Here is a 25,179-nt window from a genome sequence, read left to right as displayed (position 1 = left end):
CTAGAGCCACGGAATTTTCGCGCATTCATTTAGTCGCAAGCTAGAATGCAAACCTCTACACTGTCACACTGTGTTCATGATTGGACCGCAGTTATCTGGACACGCCCCTCTACGACCGTGAGCCAACGATGTCCAGCTAGGAGAGAAGTAAGCGAATCAGGTAGTGCCAAATAACAACGATAAAAATGTTCTCGCTAAGAAATCAACCAATGGGAAAGAAAACATGGGTCAAGCACACCTATAACTTTGAATTCTATCCTGAGGCCTGAGGAATCCGCGAAATTTCCGGGACTCTAATCATGGCTAGGGCCATGCAGATTTCGCGAAAAGATTTCGGGACTAGATGAAAGTTAAAACAACTGTAGCATAGTCTGTGTTTCGTGATTGGGTGAGTACCTCCCAGGTGCATATCGATTGTAACAACACCAATCTCTAGAGACCTGTAATATTCGCGGATTCATTTCGCGATAGGATAGAGTCCAAATACTTTTGACATTATTTTGCTTCAGTGATTGGGCTACAGTTTATCTGAAAGACTCTGGGCCAATGAAATAACTTTGACAGAAGAATTAGCGAATCACGATCATTCCAGTCAACAGGTGTTACGAGTCGGTAACCAATCAGCAGATGTAATTTGCACGAGTGCATAGAGGATCATGGAGTCTATCCTTTAGGAATTTGAAATCGCGAATTTTTCCAGTCTCTACAATCACAGTGATTCAGTGCGGAAGTAAACGCGTTCTGAGTGGCTCGCTGAAACAAGGCGACGACTTCTCTCGCGGACGGCCGCCAATCACAAGGAAGAAACCACAGGTGCGGGTATACCTTGTTGCAGTCTAATAAACGTTCAGATGTTTTGCGAAAAATGCCTGTCCCTAACGATCACTCCGCGGGTAGACTTGAAGCACGTACTCATCTGCTTCGTGCTGTTGATTGGTCCGCAGTTCTCTTGAGACGCCGTGAACGAAGAGCAGAAGTGAGCGCCCAATCTCCTTTTTTCCGCGAAAAGTTTTCCAGGCCCGCTGTTTGTTGAAATTTTGTGTCTCGTGGTTGGCTGGGTTTATTTTAGGTGCATGTCAGCTGTCAGCACACCAATCACAGCCATCCAGCGCTGTAGCAAACGCGTCCGAATTGGCCCGGTCAAACAGGGCAATGGCTTCTCTTGCAGACGGCCGCCAATCACAAGCAAACACTCGTCAGCGCGAGCATACCTTGTTGCAGTCTAATGAGCGATCGGAATCTTTACACGCCTCTACCGGTTACGCGTGACCTTATAAATAGAGACCTGTAAAATTCGTGATTTCAAATCCCTAAAGGATAGACTCCATGATCCTCTATGCACTCGTGCAAATTACATCTGCTGATTGGTTACCGACTCGTAACACCTGTTGACTGGAATGATCGTGATTCGCTAATTCTTCTGTTAAAGATTTTTCATTGGCCCAGAGTCCTTCAGATAAACTGTGGCCCAATCACTGAAGCAAAATAATGTCAAAAGTATTTGGACTCTATCCTATCGCGAAATGAATCCGCGAATTTTACAGGTCTCTACTTATAAAGAATGTGACCTTTTCATCGGTCAATGACGACTTGATCATACATGGACAATTCGAGTCCATCCTGGAGTGAAATTAATCCCCTAAATGATCTTGGCCCAACTTATTAGATGCTGGTTTGCACACGGTTTGTTGTCTCTGTTCCACCAGTTTTTCTGTTGGCTTAGAATTATACTTATGCTTCGTCCAATTACAAGCTCTTTAAAAACGTGTAGTATTTTTTTCAGTCTTGCAATCGCTGAATGAAATCGCAATATTTTCCTTTTCCCCTAGGTTTTGGGACGGGAATTTCCGGGGAGAAGATATTCGCGAAACCTATGTGACGAAGTTTCCTATAAATAATAAGTAAAATAAGCGTAATCTCGTGGTATTATTTTTGACAAGCTATTATATCTAACATAATACATTTTTAAAAATATTAATTAAAAGAAAAGGTAGGGTTATGATTAGGGGCAGGCATTTTTTCGCGAGAAGATTCCGAGACTAGCTGAAAGTCAAAACAATGTAGCGCCATCTGTGTTCCGTGATTGGGTGAGTTTATGTGTCGATTGTTACAACACCAATCACATTAAGCCAGTGCGGAATCAATCGCGTCCCGAGTGGCTCGGTAAAACAAGGCGACGACTTCTCTCGCAGACGGCCGCCAATCACAAGGAAGAAACCGCTGGTGCGGGTATACCTTGTTGCAGTCTAGTAGACGATCAGGGTTTTTCGCGAATTTGCCTGCCCCTAGTTATGATTATTTCGCTTTGTCGTTAAGTAGCAAAGTAGACTTGAATCACTTATATATGTTCTTCTAGTTGATGATTGGTCTGCGGTGCTCTTGACACGTTCTTCACGACATTGAACCAGTTATAAACAAGGAGAAGACTTGATTACCCAATCCCGTACAACTCGTCGAACAGCGTGGTCTTGTTATCGACCAATGGCCACTCTTAAAAGGCTTGGTTATGTACAGGCAAGTAGATTCTAGTCTGGAGTGAAATTAATCCACGAAATAATCGTGGCGCTACCGATTTATTTCTCAAGATATTTGATCTGCGACTTTGTGAGGTACCGTCTCTGACTACCATGCTGTCTACCAGAACTTAAACCACTTATTTATTTATTTATTTATTTATTTTTTACTTTAGGTTTGTAAAAGTGTTCATTAAAAGTTATTCGGAGATGTTCGTAAAACCACAAGTTGTGAGTTAACTTACTTATGGCATTAAATCACAACAATCTTCCACATGTTTTAACAAAATTTTATATATATATTTATGTCTAGAGACCTGAAAAATTCGCGGATTCATTTCGTGATAGGCTAGAATCAAAATAAGTTTGCCCTTTAACTGCATCAGTGATTGGGCCACAGTTTATCTGAATGACACTCGGCCAATGAAAAACTTTCAACAAAAGAAGTAGGTATCGAATCACGAGCGTCCCAGTTAACATGTGTCGCGAGTCAGTAGCCAATGAGCAAAAGTAATTTTCCCTCGTGCATAGAGGATCATGGAGTCTATACTAAAGGTCATTGAAATCGCGAATTTTTCCGGTCTCTATTCATGTCTTACAGAAGTAACCCTCTTCTTCCTCCACGCAGTCCTGGCAACGGGTGAAAATAAATTTTCATAAATGGTACCAACTCCTCACGTGCCCGGTAATTACAAAGGTACCATTATTTACCAGCCAGTATCCTTAACCACCTTAAAAAAAAGAATGGTTAATTGCGACTTTTCCATTACCAACCAACCCACCATTAAATGGCCCGCCACCTACCTGGGCTCACGCAGAAGAAACCACGTGATTTGAAAACTGTTCAAGATATCCGAGCGGCGTCTGTTTACGAAAAGCATACGTTGAGGTTGGATAGGTATTTCTGTTTCCGTATTTCTTTTTAAAACTGCATTTTTAACAGCGTGAATAGGGTTAAAAACGCGTGTTTCCAGAGATAATTTTAGACATGAAATTTCCCGTAAATGTCCTCGAAAGCACTCAAGGACATTGCATTAATCTTTATCTTCATCTCTCCGCCATATTATGTTATGGTCACCGCTCAAATTTCATAGTTGAGCCATGCACGACGAGAAGACAGCGCGCCAGTTCCTAGCCTTGCGCTTAGAGGCGATACTGCGATATAAGCACCAGCGAGCGTCGCACGTATCAGCCCGCCTCATTTAATACACCTCTACTGACTACAATTCAAAAGTTAATTGTTCGTTTTCACAACTGGTGTGACGCTTATAAAATTTGAGACTTACTTAGACAGTTAAAATTTTACAGCCATTCCTTATTATTTATAACAATTTAATTTAGACTGTTTACTACAAACAATATATCGTATTGAAGGTAAACTAACTTAGTTTTTCTTACAAATTTTCAATATGTTCACCTTCTTCCCACACTTTGGTTAACACGTCCGGAGTAAAGGAAGCAATAGCCTCTTCAATTCTGTGTCTCAACTATAGAAAATAATTAGGTAGCGGCGGAACGTAGACACGATCTTTTATAAACCCCCAAAGGAAAAAAAATCGCATGGCGTTATGACATGTGAACGCGGAGGTCAGCGAAATAGAGCTCTGTCGTCTCTACCATCGACTGATGCTTTTTCCACATGGATCACAACTAAAATATACTAAACGCACGTTGATCTAAAATTACAAATTAGCTCTTAGCAAATTGTAGACCACAAAACACTTAACGTTTAAAGTTGCCATTTTGCGTAGGTGGCGCTGCAAGCGAGAAAACAACAAAGCTGTGTCACGCATGCGCTTATCTAAAACTGCTTTATTTACTCTTTAAATGTAACCTTGAACCAAAACTGTACTACGCTTACAGTCGATACTATTACAATTTATAACTGGGACTGTATTTGTAAGTCATCTGAAGGTAAGAGCCGAGGTAAAAATTATCGGCTATTATACGGAACGTGTACACACTTAATATTTTATTTGCTTCCTTTTTATTACCACGTTTTTATTAACTTGGTTTTTTGTCTGTCAGTTTGTCTGTTCGGTACAAATTTTGCGATCGATTTTAAACTGTCTTCCCGATGAACTAGAGACTTTAAATTTTAAACATAAGAACATAACTCATAACTCGATGACAATGCAATATTAATACGGACACACAAAAACTTAAAAAAAGCCGAAAGTAATTACTTTAAAACATTTTTTAATATGCCACGTTTTTAAAACGGAATAAAAAGTATGAAATAATTTTTTCCTATCACCATACAGATTTATAACCCCACATACAGTGTCCCTGGCACACACAGGGTGTGTGCAGAGTTTCAGAAGAAAAAAACACGCAGTTTAAAAACTGCTCAAGATATACGAGTACCTAGTGTCTATTTACAGAAATCATTTAAGAATACTTTGAGGGAAAATGAGTAGTTATGTGTCTGAACTTAGTTTTTAAACAGTATTTATAAGAGAGTGAAAATAGCTTAAACTTATGTTTTCAGAATTAGTAAGGGCATGCAGATTTCGCGAAAAGATTTCAAGACTAGATGAAAGTTAAAACACTATAGCATCGTCTGTGTTTCGTGATTGGGTGAGTTTCTCCCGGGTACATATCGATTGTAACAACACCAATCATAGTGATTCAGTGCGGAAGTAAACGCGTCCTGAGTGGCTCGGTCAAATAAGGCAACGACTTCTCTCGCAGACGGCCGCCAATCACAAGGCAGAAACCACAGGTGCGGGTATATCTTGTTGCAGTTTAATAAGTGCTCAGATATTTTCGCGAAAAATGCCTGCCCTTAAGAATTAGGCATGAACAAACACTATATACAGATTCTTGAAAGCACCCAAGGTGCTTGCATTATTACTAGAGACCCGTGAAATTCGCGATTTTAAATCTCTAAAGGATAGACTCCATGATCCTCTATTCACTCGTGCAAATTACATCTGCTGATTGGTTACTGACTCGTAACACCTGTTGACTGGAATGATCGTGATTCTCTAATTCTTCTGTTAAGGTTTTTTCATTTGCCTAGAGTACTTCAGATAAACTGTGACCCAATCACTGAAGCAAAATAATGTCAAAAGTATTTGGACTCTATCCTATCGCGAAATGAATCCGCGAATTTTACGGGTCTCTAATTGTTACACCTTTATCTTCAATTATCCGCCATATTATGTTATGGTTAGCACACAAATCTTACAGTTGTCCTGTGCACGACGAGAAGACTGCACGCCATTTCCGAGCCTTGCGCTTAGAGGCGATAAAGCGCTAGAAGCACCAGTGAACGTCGCACTTATCATTCCGTCTAACACAAATACACCCCTGACTAGACGGGCTGCTTATTATTGAATTTGCTTTTGTTAAGGCATTTCAAAGATTTTCTGAGGATTAATTATAGTGTTTTTTATGGTAATATTACAAAGTTAAATTGGTTCTCAAAAAAAATTCAATACCAAATTACTACTCAGGGGAACATTTGTAGCAGCCAGCACTGTTAACTTAAGGTACTACGTTGATTTATATAAGACGCTTTAACGAAGCTAAATATCCAATATCAAACTAAGAATGGTTCCGTGTATTTACTTATGTATGCGCGTTTGAATTTGTACTTACTTGGCCTAATAAAAAAAGCTAACTTTAATTTTTCATGCAAATAATTTATAGAAATAAAATAACAAAAGGACTGGAGTGATATCATAAATACGGTTGTTAAAGTATGAATTCAATCAAATAAAAAATAAAATGAATAGTAGTCAATATCAGTATAAACACAGATAAATTTTTATTAGTAACGAAATTCTATAAGTATAATGAATTTTATTCTAATTAATTAATTTTAATTATTTATTAAATAATAGTGTAAATTTATAGTTTAAATAAATTATATATACGGGAACATAACCTAACTTATAAAGAGACAATTGAAAATACACTTAAAATAGTTTATAAACACAATTTCTAACAATAATATTCAAAATAAATAATAATTTTTTTTAATTATATAGACAAGTATTCAATATCCATCACTAAAGTATATGATTTAAAAGCACATGCATAATTTTTATTTGTATGTAGCTTTTTTTTCTTCTTTTCATCCCGTAAATGTTTGCTACATGTGGAGCGCGCATCGTGAAAAATTCACTTTCATAATTTTTTCATAACGTGCCTAAATAAGTATGACTTCATTAAAAAAAAAAGTCGAGGCATAAAAATGGTTGAAACCAAGATGGCTTCTTTCGGTTTTATATCTGACATTCTTTGGAGAGACCTAGCCCTGACCTGCAGCCAGTGGCGGATCCAGAGGTTCACCTCGGAGGGGGCACTCTAGGATTTCAGAGTAGCCAGAGAAAAAATGTCTTAAAATTACTTAATTTGGATTTAATCTACTCACACTACACATACCATCCAACCACCAGATTTTATGATTCTACAAGAAATTCATTCATTATTGGTTTCAGAACAATCATTTTTGTCGGGCAATATTAATGTAGCAGACAACTGGTTTTTCGGGGGAGGGGGGGGGGGCACTTGCCCATGGTGACCCCCCGTCCCCTTGGATCCGCCGCTGCCTGCAGCAGAGCTCTGTGGCTGGAGAAAGAAGAGGAAGTGGCCATGCACACTGGTTCCCGCCGACCTTGGTGGCCTAGCGGATCTCTGTGTTGCGTTGTTATCAGCAGTTGGCTTCATGGAATAATCAGCCAGTTCCTGCTTGCGCTTGCGTAATGCCGCTGTTTCATTACCACTGTAGTCTGCTACGTAAAACAAAGGTCGAGTATGTTCTTTCCATTCCTTAGTATGCCATTCATTTACATAAAAAGACCAAGATATAAAAAAAAATGGTTGTCTGTAAAGTCGGTTTACGGACGATAGTTTAACGTGACAATGTCACAACAAAACATTGATGAAATGATTGCATACTTTTATAAATAAAATTGAAACATTTTTATTGAATTATCACTATTTTTGGATACAAAGAAGGAGTGAAATGAAATCTACAATTTAGTTGATAAATTTACTTTTATTTGCACTCATTAATTCAAATATGTTTATTACTTTAACGAACAGATTATTTTAACTATAATTTTATACATGTTTGCTATTTAACTTATTCCAATCTGTGTTATTCTGTTAAGGATAGGACGATGATCGGAAAAGTAGGAAACGAATGGGAGTGTTTCAAGTTTAATGTGCCTCGAAAAAGTCAAATCGATGGTTTTTCCAATCGAGTGGAAGAGAGATAGATGCGGCGCAAGCGTACGATGAGCGTAACGGGACACAGAGTAACGTGACAATGTGCGTAGCGGGACACTTTTTCGTGCGTGCAGCCGGCGTTCATCGATTTATTAGACGTTGTCACGTCAAAAAATAATTGATGCCAAAATGTCATGAATAAGTCCCTGTTAAAATATAAATAGGTGAACACGTAAATGGGTAACTAACATTTTAAACATAGCAATGTATTGTTAATAAGTATTGTCTTAGGACATAGAAGTAATTTTTTTTCCCGTCGTTTTGATAGTGCTTGGTCCAATCTATTCTATCATTTTTGCGGGTTTGTATTTTTATTTTATTTTTTACATTCCAATTAGTGTGTGTGAAGTTGAAAACGGGCTCGCAGAAAGAACTGATGCAGTGGTAACACACTGGGTTCGCATTCCTGGAGGACACGGGTTTATAATTGTGGTTCGGACATCCTATGATTTTGTTTCCACTGGTTCCCGGAAATCACAAATAACTCAGGGCAAATAGGGATTCGATTCCCGCACAGAAGAAAAAAAAACCATGTTTGTACTTACAAAGGTTTATTTGGGAACCAATTACCAAGAAATAGTTTGAAAAATTACAAGAAAAATATCGTCCATTTGTACATCGCATTGCTGTGGTTATTTTTGAATATACAAAATACGTTTTTGAAAACAATATTGAATAATATCCTGTCGTGCTTACTAAAATTAATGCATGAATTTAAATTCTGATTGATTTTTTTATACAAGAATAAAATTTTTAACAATGGAAAATATAATCGTATAGAGACCCGTAAAATTCGCGGGTTCATTTCGTGTTATGCTAAAAATCAAATAATTATACCTTAGTGCTGCTTCTGCCACTGGTTCACTGTTAATCTGGAGGACTGATGGCCAATTAGAGACCCTCACTCATAGAAGTGTCGAATCACAGGCCACCCAGTCGAGACGACTCACAAGTCAGCAGCCAATGGACAGTTGGCATTTGCCCTAGTGTGTAGAGGATATTGGAGTCTATCCTGGAGGTCCTTGAACTCGCGAATTTGTCGGGTCTCTAATAAACGAATATACAAAAATTTTGCTTTATATGGTTTTATTGTGCTTTTTGATGTGCGCAGTTAATAGTGGCAAGCCATTCAGGAAACGGTTTACAAAAAATTTTAACTAGTGTAGGTAGTGGGCCAACACAAATAATAAATGGCCGTGCAAGAATCCGAACCTAGTATTACTGCAAACATTTTTTTTAATGATACAATTTATTGCTTTCATGTACATTTACAAAATTACAAATATCTGTAATATTACATGATGATTTCAGTACCATTTACAAAAAAAAAATTTTTTTAAGGTGTGATCATAGTTCGTGGGAAAATTCCATCCTCTACATTCTGTATTTGTGTAGGCCTATTCGTGCGTTACCGCATGTAAAGAAAAAAATCTCTTGATAACGCGTCGGGAAATTGCGCGAACTAGGGCTGAGATAAAATTTGCAGAATTCTTGTTGTTTTATGGTAACAGGATAAACTCCACACAGGTGCACATAAATAAGTCAAGGTCTATTTTTCATTGGCTGCTGCTGCATTTCAACGATCCGTACGGACATCATGTGTCTGATTTATATGTAGGGGAATGCATATTTCGCGAAAAGATTCCGAGACTAGCTGAAAGTCAAAACAATGTATCACCGTCTGTGTTACGTGATTGGGTGAGTTTCTTTAAGGTGCATGTCGATTGTTACAACACCAATCATTAATAAGGCTTGAAATCAAGAACGTGTCATGCTTGTAAAAATTCGTTTTACAATTGTTCGTATATTACTGATATTTTTACTTCAAAATAAGGTGGCTAAATACCTGGTTGGTCCGTTCTGGCAGTGGCAGTCGCCATGCCCTGCCACCCCCGAATTATATGTATATATAGGGGCAGGCATTTTTTGCGAAAAAAACCTGAACGCCTACTAGACTGCAACAAGGTTTACCCGCACTTGTGGTTTCTTCCTTGTGATTGGCGGCCGTCTGCGAGAGAAGTCGTCGGCTTATCTGACCGAGCCACTCAGAACGCGTTTACTTCCGCACTGAATCACTGTGATTGGTGTTGTTACAATCGATATGTACCTGGGAGAAACTCACCCAATCACGAAACGTAGACGATGCTACAGTGTTTTAACTTTCTTCTAGTCCCGAAATCTTTTCGCGAAATCTGCATGCCTCCATTAATTGGTATCGGTGAAAATACAATAAAATATTTTGAAAACATACAACTTTTAGTACGATTTACAGCCAACTGAATAAAAGTAGCTCGAAAATGAAACCACGGAAGACTAGTCATTACTAGAGACATGCAAAATTCGCGGATTCATTCTTTGATAGGCTAGAATTCAAGCACATATACCTCTTAGATAATTTTGCTAATCATGTAATCATTTGCGTTCATCTGGACGAATCTCAACCAGATATAAACCCTCAACCAAAGAAGGATCGAATCACAGACAAACCAGCTGAGACGACTTACAAGTCGGCAGCCAATGAACTTGCGTTATTTGCCCGAGTGTACAGGGGTATGTGCAGTTTATCCTGAAGGCCATCGAAACCGCGAATATTGCATGTCTCTAGTCAGTACTGTCCTCATCTAAACCACGTCAAAAAGGCGTATGGTGAGATAAGTGAGTTCCGTCGAGAACACTGACAACCATTGACGAGTTAGGCGGGTGATCCGCCCTGGGATACGTGTCGCTCCCAAACCAGTGGCCTTGAACCAGAGACGGCTTCTCTGCTCACTCACCCGTTGGACCTAGAGTAACTATTCAGGAAGCAAGCTTCGGGAAACTTTCCGCTGGCAGTTTCGACCAATCAGCGCACGTCAGTTCTCCTCCTGAGCGCACCTCTGGCCTCGCTCTTGTCTGTCGTGAACCTTCAAGTCGACACAGGTCGGCGTCATCAATCACTAGAGACCCGACAAATTCGCGGGATCAATCACCTCCAGGATAGACTCCAATATTCTCTACACACTCGGGCAAATGCCAACTGTTCATTGGTTGCTGACTTGTGAGTCGTCTCGACTGGGTGGCCTGTGATTCAACACTTCTATGAGTGAGGGTCTCTAATTGGCCCTCAGTCCTCCAGATTAACAGTGAACCAATGACAGAAGCAGCACTAAGGTATAATTATTTGAATTCTAGCATAACACGAAATGAACCCGCGAATTTTTCGGGTCGCTATCAATTACCGCTTGTAGAGTGTTTAGTTGGGGGGGGGGGGGGAGACACCAGAGGGCTGAGTCACTGATCGGCAGGACTTACCACGGTTTGAAGAGGGGCATTACTAGGGGCATGCAGAGATTTCGAGACTAGCTGAAAGTTAAAACACTGTAGCATCGTCTGTGTTTCGTGATTGGGAGAGTTTCTCCCAGGTGCATATCGATTGTAACAACACCAATCACTAGAGACCTGTAAAATTCGCAGATTCATTTCGCGATAGTCTGAAATTCATACACATATACCTTTAAGCTGCTCTTGCTATTGGCTCACTGTTCGTCTGGGCGACTCTGGGCCAATGAGAAACCCTCAACCGAAGAAGTGACGAATCTCGGGCAAACCAGTTGAGACGACTCACAAGTCAGCAGCCAACGAACTGGCGTTATTGGCCCGATTGTATAGAGGACTGTGCAGACTATCCTGAAGGTCATCGAAACCGCGAATTTTTCAGGTCCCTACCAATCACAGTGATTCAGTGCGGAAGTAAACGCGTCCTGAGTGGCTCGGTCAGATAAGGCAACGACTTCTCTCGCAGACGGCCGCCAATCACAAGGAAGAAACCACAGGTGTGGGTATACCTTGTTGCAGTCTAATAAGTGTTCGGATTTTTTCGTGAAAAATGCCTGCCCCTAGGCATTACCATTCCCATGTAACAAATCACCAAATATACATTCAAAGTCGGTTGTGTTCGTGTTATGCCAGCGGGGCTTAGTGAGGACTAGTTCATTCCAATAAAATAGAATATTTAGGTTGTTTTGATTGAGAAGAAAGATATTTTAATGACCGATGATAGGAGAAGACAGCGAATAAGCTAGATAGTAACTAGATGCTGACATGAAAGAAAACAAGACAGGAAGAAGAAAGAAGTGATAAGGAATGTTACTACAATTTAAGACAAAGTATATGAAACAAATTATCTTAAATTACAGTAACATTCCTTGAATGAAACAAATTAACAGTGAAGAAGGTTGATACATGGCAGTAGAGACGGCGTAGATGACGGAGACAAAGAAGTAGGTAATAGATAGAGCCACGGAAATTTCGCGGATTCATTTAGTCGCAAGCTAGAATGCAAACCTCCACACTCTCGCAGTGTGTTCATGATTGGCACGCAGTTTTTTGGACACACCCCTCTACGACCGTGAGCCAATGATGCACAGCTAGAAGAGAAGTAAGCGAATCAGGTATTGTCAAATCACAAGGATAAAAATGTTCTCGCTAAGAAATCAACCAATGGGAAAGTAAACAGGGGTCGAGCACACCTATAACTTTGAATTCTATCCTGAGGCCAGAGGAATCCGCGAAATTTCCGGGACACTAGTAATAAATAAGCAAAAAAAAACTTGGAAGCTGATAAAATTGATTGATGATGACCACAGCTATGACCCTGGACGACGAAAATATATTAGTATTATTTTAAATTGTTTATGTCATAGTTGGTTTTTATTTGAATGCATTTGTCATTAACTACATTAAAACCGTTAAAACTATGTGGCCCAAGCCAAGGCCACGAAAACATTCTGGTTCATATTTTTGATATTATAGTTATGTTACTGTTCGTATTGTTGACTGTAATTGGTTTTATTGCAAGTTTTAATATTTATTTACAGCAGCTCAAATAGGTAGGTATATGTAGACTATTATTGATACCGGGCAGTCTCATAAGTTTGTATTTTTTTAAATTATTTGTTTGGTTACTCATGCTGGTTAGTAATTAGTAGAGACCTGCAAAATTCGCGGTTTCGATGGCCTTCAGGATAAACTGCACACACCCCTGTACACTCGGGCAAATAACGCAAGTTCATTGGCTGCCGACTTGTAAGTCGTCTCATTTGGTTGGTCTATGATTCGATCCTTCTTTGGTTGAGGGTTTATAACTGGTTGAGATTCGTCCAGATGAACAGTAAGCCAATAGCAAAATTATCTAAGAGGTATATGTGTTTGAATTCTAGCCTATCACCGAATGAAACCGCGAATTTTGCAGGTCTCTAGTAATTAGGCATTTATCAAACTTCTGTTGAGATCGCATGAGAAACAAATCAGGGTGAGCTTTGGACAGCACCGATAGTGCGGTGCTAGTTTCGTACTGTTGTGATGTAGTGCAGCAGATGCCCGACAGATGTTGATAGTGTGGTTGAATAAAAAAAATGGGGTGTGGCTGTGTCATGGACACGACCGTGTGTTGTTCGTGAATACGTGTACGTAACAGGTAATATTTTTTATTGGTTTAATTCGATTACTTTTGGTAAAATCTTTCCAACCGTATGCGATCTCTGTACTTGGATTTGGCTTTTCGACGCGTATAGGCCAGGGGTCGGCAACCTGTGGCTCGCGAGCCACATGCGGCTCTTTGGATGTGAAGCTGCGGCTCTTTAGTTCCGTTCCAGAAATACTGCATCACCACGTCATTTTTACAGAAAATACTTTTTTATTACAAACCAGTAGTAAGCCTGGTTTTTTTCCACGCTTGTTATATTTTACTAAACAATATGTCATCAAGCAGTTAAATTATCAATTTAAAGCTATCCATCCGCCCGAGGTTTTCGTTTTACTAGTACTTACGGGCTGTGCTGTAAGTAAGTGATTAATTGTTTTAATTTTTTTCTAATATAATAAGTTATTATCTAATAAGACCATTTATATTATCAATTTTGTTGTGAAAAAAAACTTCTTATATATATGAATAAATTTTTCTTATGAATAAAAAAATAGATTAGTTTTTTTTTATCAAAAATCTTTATAATGCAAGTACTATTTATTGTTGGCATGAAAAATTTTTGTGGCTCTTAAAACACTTTGAAATTTTGTAAATTGTAATTTTTTGGCTCTTTCGACTCAAAAGGTTGCCGACCCCTGGTATAGGCCGATTATATTTATTTTTGATTATATATATTTTTTTATTTTAACAACATATATATTCACTTTAACTAACTTACACTAATGTTTTATATATGTAATCGATATATTTTAAGGAGAGCTGACGAATTAAACCCAAATAAACGTCGTAGATTCTCCGAGTCAAAAGTTATACTTAGGGACACCTGTATTTCGCGAATACATTTCGTGTCAAGGTATTTCACAAAATACTGTAGCTTTTCTCCTGTGGTTATTGGCTGAGGTCGGTGAGAGGTGTGGTCCAGCTCTTGACGGGGCCAATGAGAATGTGGTCACCGTACTGCTGCACCCTCACAATTTGCCATTACTAGAGACCTGCAAAATTCGCGGATTCATTTCGTGATAGGCTAAAATTCAAATAATTATACCTTAGCGCTTCTTCTACCACTGGTTCACTGTTAATCTGGATTAATGAGGGCCAATCAGAGACCCTCGCTCAAAGAAGTGTCGAATCACAGACACTCAGTCGAGACGACTCACAAGTCAGCAGCCAATGAACAGGTGGCATTTGCCCGAGTGTGTAGAGTGTAGTAGAGTCTATCCTGGAGGTCACTGAATCCGCGAATTTTGCAGGTCTCTAGCCATTACTCTTAGAAAAAGCTACAGTGTTTTGTGAAATACCTTGACACGAAATGTATTCGCGAAATACAGGTGTCCCTAGATACTAAATGGAAATCTCGAAACGCAGCAAAATGACCTCAAAATGGCGGCACTTCCCCCTCCACCGCGCGCGATGCGTCACAGTCCTCACTTAGCGTAACGAATTATTTGTAGAGTCCCGGAATTTTCGCGGATTCCTCTGGCCTCAGGTTAGAATTCAAAGTTATAGGTGTGCTCGACCCATTTTTACTTTCCCATTGGTTGATTTCTTAGCGAGAACATTTTTATCCTTGTTATTTGGCACTACCTGATTCTCTTACTTCTCTCCTAGCTGGACATCGTTGGCTCACGGTCGCAGAGGGGCGTGTCCAGATAACTGCGGTCCAATCATGAACGCAGTGCGACAGTGTAGAGGTTTGCATTCTAGCTTGCGACTAAATGTATGCGCGAAAATTCCGTGGTTCTAATTATTTGATCCTTTAGCTATCCAGTGGTGTAATTAAATTTCGGATGGAGATGATATGTATATGTAGCTTCAACACCCTGATTTGGTTATCATTAGAGACCCGGAAAATTCGCGGGTTCATTTCGTGTTATTCTAAAATTCAAATAATGATACCTTAGTGCTGCTTCTGCCATTGGTTCACTGTTAATCTGGAGGACTGAGGGCCAATTAGAGACCCTCACTCATAGAAGTGTCGAATCACAGGCCACCCAGTCGAGACGACTCACAAGTCAGCAGCCAATGAACAGTTGGCATTTGCCCGAGTGTGTAGAGGATATTGGAGTCTATCCTGGAGGTTATTGAACCCGCGAATTTTCCGGGTCTCTAGTTATCTTACTTTTTTTGTATTGCCTCCCACTATGGAAGCAATTTTAGAGACGTATTCATAGGGCCATGTGATTTTCGCGAAAAGATTTTCCGACCAGCTGTATGATAAAACTCTATAGCATTTTCTGTGTCTCGTGGTTGGCTGGGTTTATTCTAGGTGCATGTCTACTGTCGGCGCACCAATCACAGCCAGCCAGTGCGGAAGCAAACTCGTCCTGAATGGCCCGGCCAGACAGGGCGATGGCTTCTCTCGCAGACGGCCGCCAATCACAAGGGAACAATGGCATACCTTGTTGCAGTCTGACGAGCGAGCAGATTATTTCGCGAAAAACGCATGCCCTTACGTATTCACATTAAAAAAAAACTGACATGTGACGTGAGCGGGGTGTGTTCTCGAAACTTCGAGCAGTTGAAAACGGGCTGGGCATCTGTGAACATGCGCATACGCAAGCAAATATCATCGGCGAGTCAATGTCGCCGAGAGTGTGTGGTGACGTCTCCAGTAATCACCATGGCACGCACGGCTATGGTGTTCGTTGCCTTCCAACATCCTGGCAATGCATGCGGGACGTATACATTTTAGAAGAGAAAATAAAAGTTACAGTTAGAGAAAGGAAAAATTCGCGGGTTCATTTCGCGATAGGTTAGAATCCAAGTGCGTGTAACGTATTGCCGCTTGAGTGATTGGAACACAGTTTGCCTGAAGGACTGTGAGCCAATGAATGACCCTTAACGTAAGAAGTATTGAATCATAAGCATCCCAGTTGGCAGGTGTCACTAGTCAGTAGCCAATGAGCTGGTGTAATATTCCCGCGTACATAGAGGATCGTGGAGTCCATCCTAGAGGTCATTCAAACCGCGAATTTTTCCAGTCCCTAGTTATAGTGTTTCAATTTTATTTTGCGCGCATCAACTTTAGCCCGGATCCGAGTACCCGATGGACATTAGTACAACGGGACGTCGAATCGTAGCCGAATTGAATTCACGGTGAAGCAGGAGACACGCCATGATGAAAATTACATCAGAGTTGCAATTTCAAATTGCGGTGCGATTTTAAACCATTGTGATTTTCAACAGACTCGTGTCATTTTGCCTGCCCGCACGAGTACCTTTGGATTTAAGAACTTTTGGCAGTATTTTTTTTGTGTGCGTATAAAATTTTAGAAATACGTTAAACTCACCGAAGATGTATAATTTATGAGAATTTTAAAAAGTTGGTTTCGAAGACTAGGCCATATGAAACTTTATCAGAATTTAAATGTTTGTTAGGAAAGAAATATAGTTTACAAAATAAAATAATTTGTGCTGGGAAGAGTCTACATTTATGTTAATGAATAAATTTTATACATGCCAAATTATTAGGGACCGGAAAAATTCGCGGGTTCAATGACCTGTAGGATGAACTCCATAGTTCTACGTACACTCTGTCAAATGTGACCCACTCATTGGCTGCTGTCTTGTGAGACGTCCCAACGTAGCAGCCTGTGATTCGATAAAGCCTTAGGTTGGGTGTTTCTCATTGGCCCAGAGACATCCAGGTGAGTTGTGAGCCAATAGCAGCGTCAGCACTGAGGTATAACTATTTGTATTTTAGCCTATCACGAAATGAATTCGCGAATTTTTCCCGGCTCTACAAATTATATGTTTATTAATATTAATTTATTTTTTGAGCTGCAGTGCTTTTTTGCCTTATAGTATGAAAGTATTGTATTATATAGTCTACTTGTAATTAAGCGATGGTTACGTTAAGAAATAACTATAAAGCATTTTTTAATGGCCTCTTAAATGATTTGAAAGATTTTGTAAAGTTTACGGTAGCAGCCATTTGGAATGTAGTAATTCGTATATCGCGAGTCATTGTTACGAACGTGAGAGACCAGGCCGCGATGCCAGGTTCGGAGCTGGCTGGCGGCCCTGCACGGCCACTGACGTCACGAGCCGTGTCACGTGCCGTCCACTGACGTAAGGGATGCCACGGGAGCCTAGCCGGATTACAAAGGTCATAACTACCCTCTCCCCCATCCGCTCCGCGCACAGCGTCCTCCCTCGATGCTGTTATCCATCGCTGAGCGGCCTTGGGAATTCCGTGGGCCACCGCGCGGAGCAGCGTGAATTGACGCCACCCTTCTGTACTGTTCGGGCGTCGGGATGGCGTCAGGACTCGTCACAGCTGCTCTCGTCGGTTCGAGAAGGGCGCCTCAAGTACTTAAGCAGCGACGCCGGAGTCCCTTGACGAGTGCCGTGAGAGTTCCGAGCGAGTTCGGAGAGTTCGGAGAGTTCCGCGAGTGAAGGGAAGTGCGACATCGGCGAAGAGTGTGAGAGACCCCCTCGAGAGCGGCGCGACGCGGAGTGACGGGATCGAGAGAGTGCGACTGAGTGGCGCGAGACTGTGTGTGTGGACAGGCGCGAGGTAAGGGGCGAACCACTGTTGAGCCTAGCTCCAGTGAAGAGTGCAAACTGTGGAACTTGACAGACATTGAGTGACTTGCAAATAAACATTTTAAAGTATTTGTGATCTGACATTTTTAAGTACAATTATTTATTATTAATGTAATTATTAGTAATTAATAAAACTGTAATAAAACTTAATTGGGCTATATTTCACTAGCCCAGTTCTCCCTACATAAATCGTAACACTATGTTGAATAACCAGTGCATGACACAACAGAACTTAAAATTGGTGTTGTAATTGGTAAAAGTTTAGTACATGTTTTCTCCTGGTTCCACGCAGTTCTCCTTGGTGGTAGCTTAGCTAATCTTCGTTTGTTTTTAAGACCGCTTAGTTCGCGAGTTTTGCAATTGTTTTATGTGCGCGCAACTCCTGACAGAGCGACGAGGTTATGCTCCGCTGCGGTTCGAATGGTGATTTTACCAGCAGTGGAGGCCATAACTATAGCATTAGATAGATAACAAATTATTAAAATCTATCTTTAATATTTGGTACGTTAGTTAATCATGTTTATCTTATGTGCTATTTTTTTTGTAATTTCTATACTTGTTAGTAATTTGTAGAGACCCGTGAATTTCGCGGATTCACTGACCTCCAGGATAGACTCCAATATCCTCTACACACTCGGGCAAATGCCAACTGTTCATTGGCTATTGACTTGTGAGTCGTCTCGACTGGGTGGCCTGTGATTCGACATTTCTATGAGTGAGGGTCTCTTATTGGCCCCCAGTCCTTCAGATTAACAGAGAACCAATGACAGAAGCAGCACTAAGGTATAATTATTTGAATTTTAGCTTAACACGAAATGAATCCGCGAAATTCACGGGTCTCTAGTGATTTGTTAATTTAGTTTTTATTGTATTGTATTTGTAGGTATTTTTCGTTTTTCTTGGCTATAGTTTTTTATTCAGATTATCTTGCATGTACATACTTTGTAAAGATGTATGTGTTTTAATTCGGCACATTTTAACTTCGCCACGTAAAATAAAACAGTAAAATAAATAAATAAGTATACCCTGCGTTCTTATTCTCCAAATAAATTAATAATAAACCAAGCTTTATTTCCCCCTAGTGCCTTTAGTGCCTTGTATTTGTGTGCTGAACTCTCTGAAAGTGTGACAAGATTACTTACATGTTAAATAGAGACATGAAAAATCTGCATTATTTTCTTGAGTACTAGTCTATACTTCCTTCACATACTTGTACCTAAATAAGAAGAAATATATTGTTAATTTGTTTGTACTTATTTTGTAATGTGACTATATATATATATATATATATATATATATATATATATATATATACACACACACACATATATATTTGCCATTTAGGGCGAGTCTAAATACCGATGCTCCGATGAGAAAGTCATTCAAATAAACAGTGGTTTGCATTCTAGCCTTTCTTCAAATAATGTCGCGAAATTTATTGGTATCTAAATAAAGGTAGGTATATTATGCATAGTTACCGGAAAAATTCGCGGGTTCAATGACCTCTAGGATGAACTTAATAGTTCTACGTACACTCGGTCAAGTGTCACCCTCTCATTGGCTGTTGTCTTGTGAAGGTGCCCCTACGTAGTGGCCTGTGATTCGATACAGCTTCGGTTGAGTGTTTCTCACTGGCCCAGAGTCGTCCAGGTGAGTTGTGAGCCAATAGCAGAGGCAGCACTGAGGTATAAATATTTGAATTTCAGTCTGTCGTGAAATGAATTCGCGAATTTTTCCCGTCTCTAATTATGCATTAATATTTACTCAGATTTGCAAGCAGCAAAATAAACCAATTTTTCAGTACACACCTTTCTAGATAGTGCAATTATTATGAGTAGAGACACCTGTATTTCGCGATCTCATTTCATGTCAAGGTATTTCACAAAACACTGTAGCTTTTTCTAAGAGTCATGGCTAGAGACCTGCAATATTCGCGGATTCATTTCGTGATATGCTAAAATTCAAATAATTATACCTTAGTGCTGCTTCTGTCATTGGTTCTCTGTTAATCTGGAGGACTGGGGGCCAATAAGAGACCCTCACTCATAGAAGTGTCGAATCACAGGCCACCCAGTCGAGACGACTCACAAGTCAGCAGCCAATGAACAGTTGGCATTTGCCCGAGTGTGTAGAGTGTAGTAGAGTATATCCTGGAGGTCATTGAATCCGCGAATTTTGCAGGTCTCTAGTCATGGCAAATTGTGAGGGTGCAGCAGTACGGTGACCACATTCTCATTGGCCCCGTCAAGAGCGGGACGACACCTCTCACCGACCTCAGCCAATAACCACAGGAGAAAAGCTACAGTATTTTGTGAAATACCTTGACACGAAATGTATTCGCGAAATACAGGTGTCTCTAATTATGAGTTGTTAAAGACATGGTTATATACAATCAATTTACTTTATTTTATTTGGCTTTTTCAATTTGGGGGATCAATTCCTGATTTTTTTCGTGTTGATCGTGTGGATTTATTTAGTTGATGAGTAAAAACGCTAGCTAAAATATGTAATAATTTTTTTTTTTAAAAAAAGGACTAATGGTGAAAAATTTAGCATTAGCTATGTATAGAGACCTGTAAAATTCACGGATTCATTTCGCGATAGGATAGAGTCCAAATACTTTTGACATTATTTTTCTTCAGTGATTGGGCCACAGTTTATCTGAAGGACTCTGGGCCAATGAAAAATCTTTAACAGAAGAATTAGCGAATCACGATCATTCCAGTCAACAGGTGTTACGAGTCGGTAACCAATCAGCAGATGTAATTTGCACGAGTGCATAGAGGATCATGGAGTCTATCCTTTAGGGATTTGAAATCGCGAATTTTACAGGTCTCTAGCTATGTATTGTCTGTGAATTTTGGTTCGGTACGAAGTCACGGTGCTAGTTAGGTACTTTTATTAAGTTATATCGCTATCGAGCAAAGACACGGATGAAGACTTGGCAAGAAAACGGCGGAGGCAAGACGTGTGTTCTGCAGGCCACTGTCGGCTCGTCCAGGCATCGCCAGCTGGGACGACCTTGACGTCGGCGTGCAGTTGACGAAACCACGGCCGTGACCTTGGTGCTTTATTGGCCGTGACCCCAGTGACCTGATGCTCCTGTCTTCACCGGGGGTTCGCGTCACAGTGTTGCAATCCCGAAGTTTAGTGTCCGGTGTTTATTTGCGACTATCTTCGTGTGAACCTGACTTGGTTACTGCAGGCATCCACAATACTAAGTGGTTTTTGTGAAGCTTCACTGTTTCTGCTATCCCGGAATCAAGACGTAATTTTTAGAGACCTGTAAAATTCGCGATTTAAAATCCCTAAAGGATAGACTCCATGATCCTCTATGCACTCGTGCAAATTACATCTGCTCATTGGTTACAGACTCGTAACACCTGTTGACTGGAATGATCGTGATTCGCTAATTCTTCTGTTAAAGATTTTTCATTGGCCCAGAGTCCTTCAGATAAATTGTGGCCCAATCACTGAAGCAAAATAATGCCAAAAGTATTTGGACTGTATCCTATCGCGAAATGAATCCGCGAATTTTACAGGTCTCTAGTAATTTGAGACTTTTTTTTTGTTAGAAAAACGGGGGGAAAAAATCAAGACGGCTAAAGTACTATCTCAAGCAAGGAAGAAAGACGAAATTTTAGAGGAATAGAATAAAAAGTTATAGTTGGGAAAATATATTGTAATAAATGTATTAAAAATCTGTTCAATAAGAATTAAATATAATATAGATAAAAAATTTAAGTCTAATGAAAATTTGCAGATTTTCGCAGCCATTTTTTTGATTAACTATCTGGCCTCAACTCTGAAGATGCCTGCTGCAATGCAGAGTGAAACGTCAGTACTGTGACGCATTTCAACCTCGAACGCTATGAAATTTTATAATTTTAAATATGTTTTAATAAGAATGTTGTTAATTATTTTAAATAAAATAAAACATTTTCGGATTCATACTAATATTTTAGTATAATGAATCTAAACAATTATAAGATTTTTGGTATAACAAGGCACCTGGTGTCGGATAAAATGCACAAAAATAACGTTCAGGGGGAAATATAAGTTACATTTTCTAAACATTAATATAGTTGCAAATGTGTTTCTGGTCGCCCAGATGACATAGCCCTACTGCACATAACCTGTAAAAATGTTGGCACTTTAGTTCTAGATCCCGCATATTTACCATCAATAAATACATTTTTTCTTTTGAAACGGTTTGGAAGTTGTGCCGTTTTAAGAAACCTTTCTTGAAACAATCGAACTTTCACTGTGTTCTCTGATTTTTCTCAGCTTTTTGTGTTTTTTTATATTTGATTTCATTACGTATATGATACATTTCATGTCAAAACATTTAATATAACTGCTGCTGTTTGGAAACTAAACACGAATAAAAAAGTATCTAAAAAATGCTGCTATTATTATTGAGGTTTCTTCAAAGTTTCATTTTTTTCTCTGGTGAACTACATGGTTACGTAAAAAAAAAAATTATTGAACATTTTCCAGCAGGCTGCCAATTTAAAAACAAAACCAGCTGTTAACACTGTAGAAACATTAATTTTATTTCCTAGTTTTACATTTCTTAAATTTTTGTTTTATATTTGCAGGTATTGTTTAGTCACTAAATATTTTGATGTTTCTTAGTCGTTATATTCTTTAGTAGCGTCGAAGTGGTCTTAGTAAAGACATTCATTCCTAGTTGTAATGTTGAAGTATGTATATTTTTAACAACTAGTGACGTAGACACCAGAGTCACTGCTGGACGAACAACGAAACGTGTTTCAGTTGAGGAAGAAACGCGATAGGCTTACGAGCTATGGCGGGTCGAATTCATAGATTTCAGTGAGCACATTACCCTCGCTTTCCAATGTGCGATATCTGGTATTAGCGCTGTACTGGTTTCAGCATGCTATGTGGCCAGATGTACCCAACGAGTACAAAAGTTATAGACACAACTCTGTAATGTAATTATAAATTTTAAAAATGTAAAAAAAAACATTAATTCTAACATTTAGGAAACCGCAACTTATGGACGCAATATTTTTTTCAACCGTTTTCTCACATAATTTATTTTTGTATTAGTTGTACATAATTAATGGAATGTCTGTTATTAACAGTGACCGACTGCTTCAAATAGTTTCTCCTGTGAAATAATAATTTATGTTTGTTTTTTCATTTTGGTCTTTCAGAACATCTATAACTGTTATGATAATTCTAATATACTATTTTATGGTCCTAGAAAAATGAGAAAAAAAATTAGTGCAATAAAAACTTATTTTAATTAATTAACAAAAGTAATAAAATAATAATTTAAATGCCGACAAGCCGGATAGTATTAATTTGGCAACAGTGGGCGCCATTTGCTCTGTACTGCTATCGAAGCGTGGGACGCAGTATAGACGAAAGGGGAGTCAGGTTCTATTGTTTGTGTCCTGTTGCTCCGTGACATCCTTATGAAGGAACAATGAGTCCGGCAACACGTGCGTGTCCTTAAGGCGCCGTCGTGCATCGGATTAGGCGTGTGATGATTGGTTACGGCCCGTCATGTGCCCCGTTGATTGTCATAGCCCAAACGCGCTGGAAATGACGCACCTCAACGTTGGTTTGAAAATTGATTTCGCTAGGTTTTTCCATTGCCTTCCGTGGCGTGGTGATGATCTTCCTTTGACAATTTATTAGTAGAGACCTGCAAAATCCGCGGTTTCGATGGCCTTCAGGATAGACTGCACATACCCCTGTACACTCGGGCAAATAACGCAAGTTCTTTGGCTGCCGACTTGTAAGTCGTCTCAGCTGGTTTGTCTGTGATTCGATCCTTCTTTGGTTGAGGGTTTATAACTGGTTGAGATTCGTCCAGATGAACAGTAAGCCAATATCAAAATTAACTTAGAGGTATATGTGTTTGAATTCTAGCCTATCACCGAATGAATACGCGAATCTCTATTTATTAGTCGCGTGAACGACGAAACAGCGTGTCTGAAATGACGCTTTTAAAACAAACTATTTGAATTAATCCATAATTTGTGTTTCCTTGCAAATCTACTTATTTCTTACACGCTGTTAGACGACACACACACACAAGTACACACGAAACATTATTTTATTGCTTATGAAAACAGTGAAATACAGCTGTGACTGAAAACATAGTCACTGAATTCATACCAAAACTGTTGAGGCTCCTGTACTTGACTTACTTTAGAAGTGATTCTCCGACGGAAAGTCAGCCAGCTAGGGCAGTGTCTGTAGCGCAGTAGTCAAAACCATCAAATTTAAAGATAATAACGTATATACTTGTATAGATCGTATTTCATATCTTTATACAAACGTCCGAAGCTTGTGTGTAAGTTCGTATTTTCTTCTCCATATCCTGCAACCTGGCCAGTGCAAAAATGTTGTAAGTGGCCCATTCGAATACTACTTAGGCGGGTCACTGTTAAAATATTGTAAAATTTTACATACAAAGGTTAAGTAATTTTTTCTTGAAGTATTAAAAGATATGTAATATTTTTGTAATTTCTCACTAATGTTTCGAGAAAAAAAATTAATGATGCTACAGGCTTTCGTTAAAAAAAATGCCAATTTTTATTTTTGGTTTCAATAACTTATATGTTAGTTACACACTTTTATATTTAATTATATGTGAAATTAAACTTACAAAAAGTGTTAAATAACTTACTTTAGTTGTGTGCACACTTGTCATTGTAAAATTATCTTTTATTTTTAAGAATATGTTTGAAACGACCAATTAACTTAGTAGTATATAAATGTCGGTACGGAAACAGGCTTCAGGCTGAGGAGCCGTCCGTCATCTTGGATTGTGACGCCACGGCGGCCAACATAGATGAACTTGATCTGGAACTTCGACCTTGACCTTAAAAATGTGTCAAAATTGGCCAAAAATGACTTCAAATTCGTCAGAATTGCCCAAAATCCGCCAAAATTTCAAGTTTTTTTTTTTTGGAAAAACAAAATGTCACCAAAATATCTCACAAAATCAGAAAAATAAATATGTCACTATTTCGAGGAAAAAAATCCCGTTTTAAGGGAAAATTTACCATTTTAGTCCTCAAAAATGCCAGTGGCTTGAAATATCCGCAAAGGCTGGTAAATAGTCGTGTCTTGAGAAATCTCTTGACTCCATCTTGGCGAAGACCGTTTTGTTTCTCAAGGCAGCGATTTCAATATCCATGTTTCATAGTCCGTAAACGAGATAAGCTTCATGAAGTCTCCGTGCTCAGCAACAGCTTGTTTGACGTACTTCCGGCTTGACGAAGCGATTGCTTATGACAGCCGAAAAGACACGAACATATACGAATCTTGCCGACTTGACTCGTTCGTTAAATATTATGCTACTTTTCACACAGAGCACTGAAACCCCAAAATTTGAGGTGTGTTTGTACTTTGAGGTGAGGAAGA

At 39.3% G+C, this 25,179-nt stretch overlaps 1 protein-coding gene across 4 annotated transcripts in view; it reads left to right on the top strand.

Moving 5' to 3' along the window:
* The window catches only part of LOC134529127 (carotenoid isomerooxygenase), a 226,858-nt gene that overhangs the window by 147,277 nt on the left and 54,402 nt on the right, over nt 1–25,179 (top strand). The window contains exon 2 of one of the 4 annotated variants that reach the window (XM_063362890.1): nt 701–813. The exons of the other annotated variants lie outside the window; for them this stretch is intronic. The gene's annotated coding sequence lies outside the window, so the exon portion shown is untranslated. The remainder of the gene's footprint in view (nt 1–700; nt 814–25,179) is intronic. 4 annotated transcript variants of the gene reach the window in all.

Source organism: Bacillus rossius, chromosome 2 (genome assembly GCF_032445375.1).
Source record: "Bacillus rossius redtenbacheri isolate Brsri chromosome 2, Brsri_v3, whole genome shotgun sequence".
NCBI classification, from domain to species: domain Eukaryota; kingdom Metazoa; phylum Arthropoda; class Insecta; order Phasmatodea; family Bacillidae; genus Bacillus; species Bacillus rossius.
This window is presented reverse-complemented; position numbering and strand designations above follow the sequence as displayed.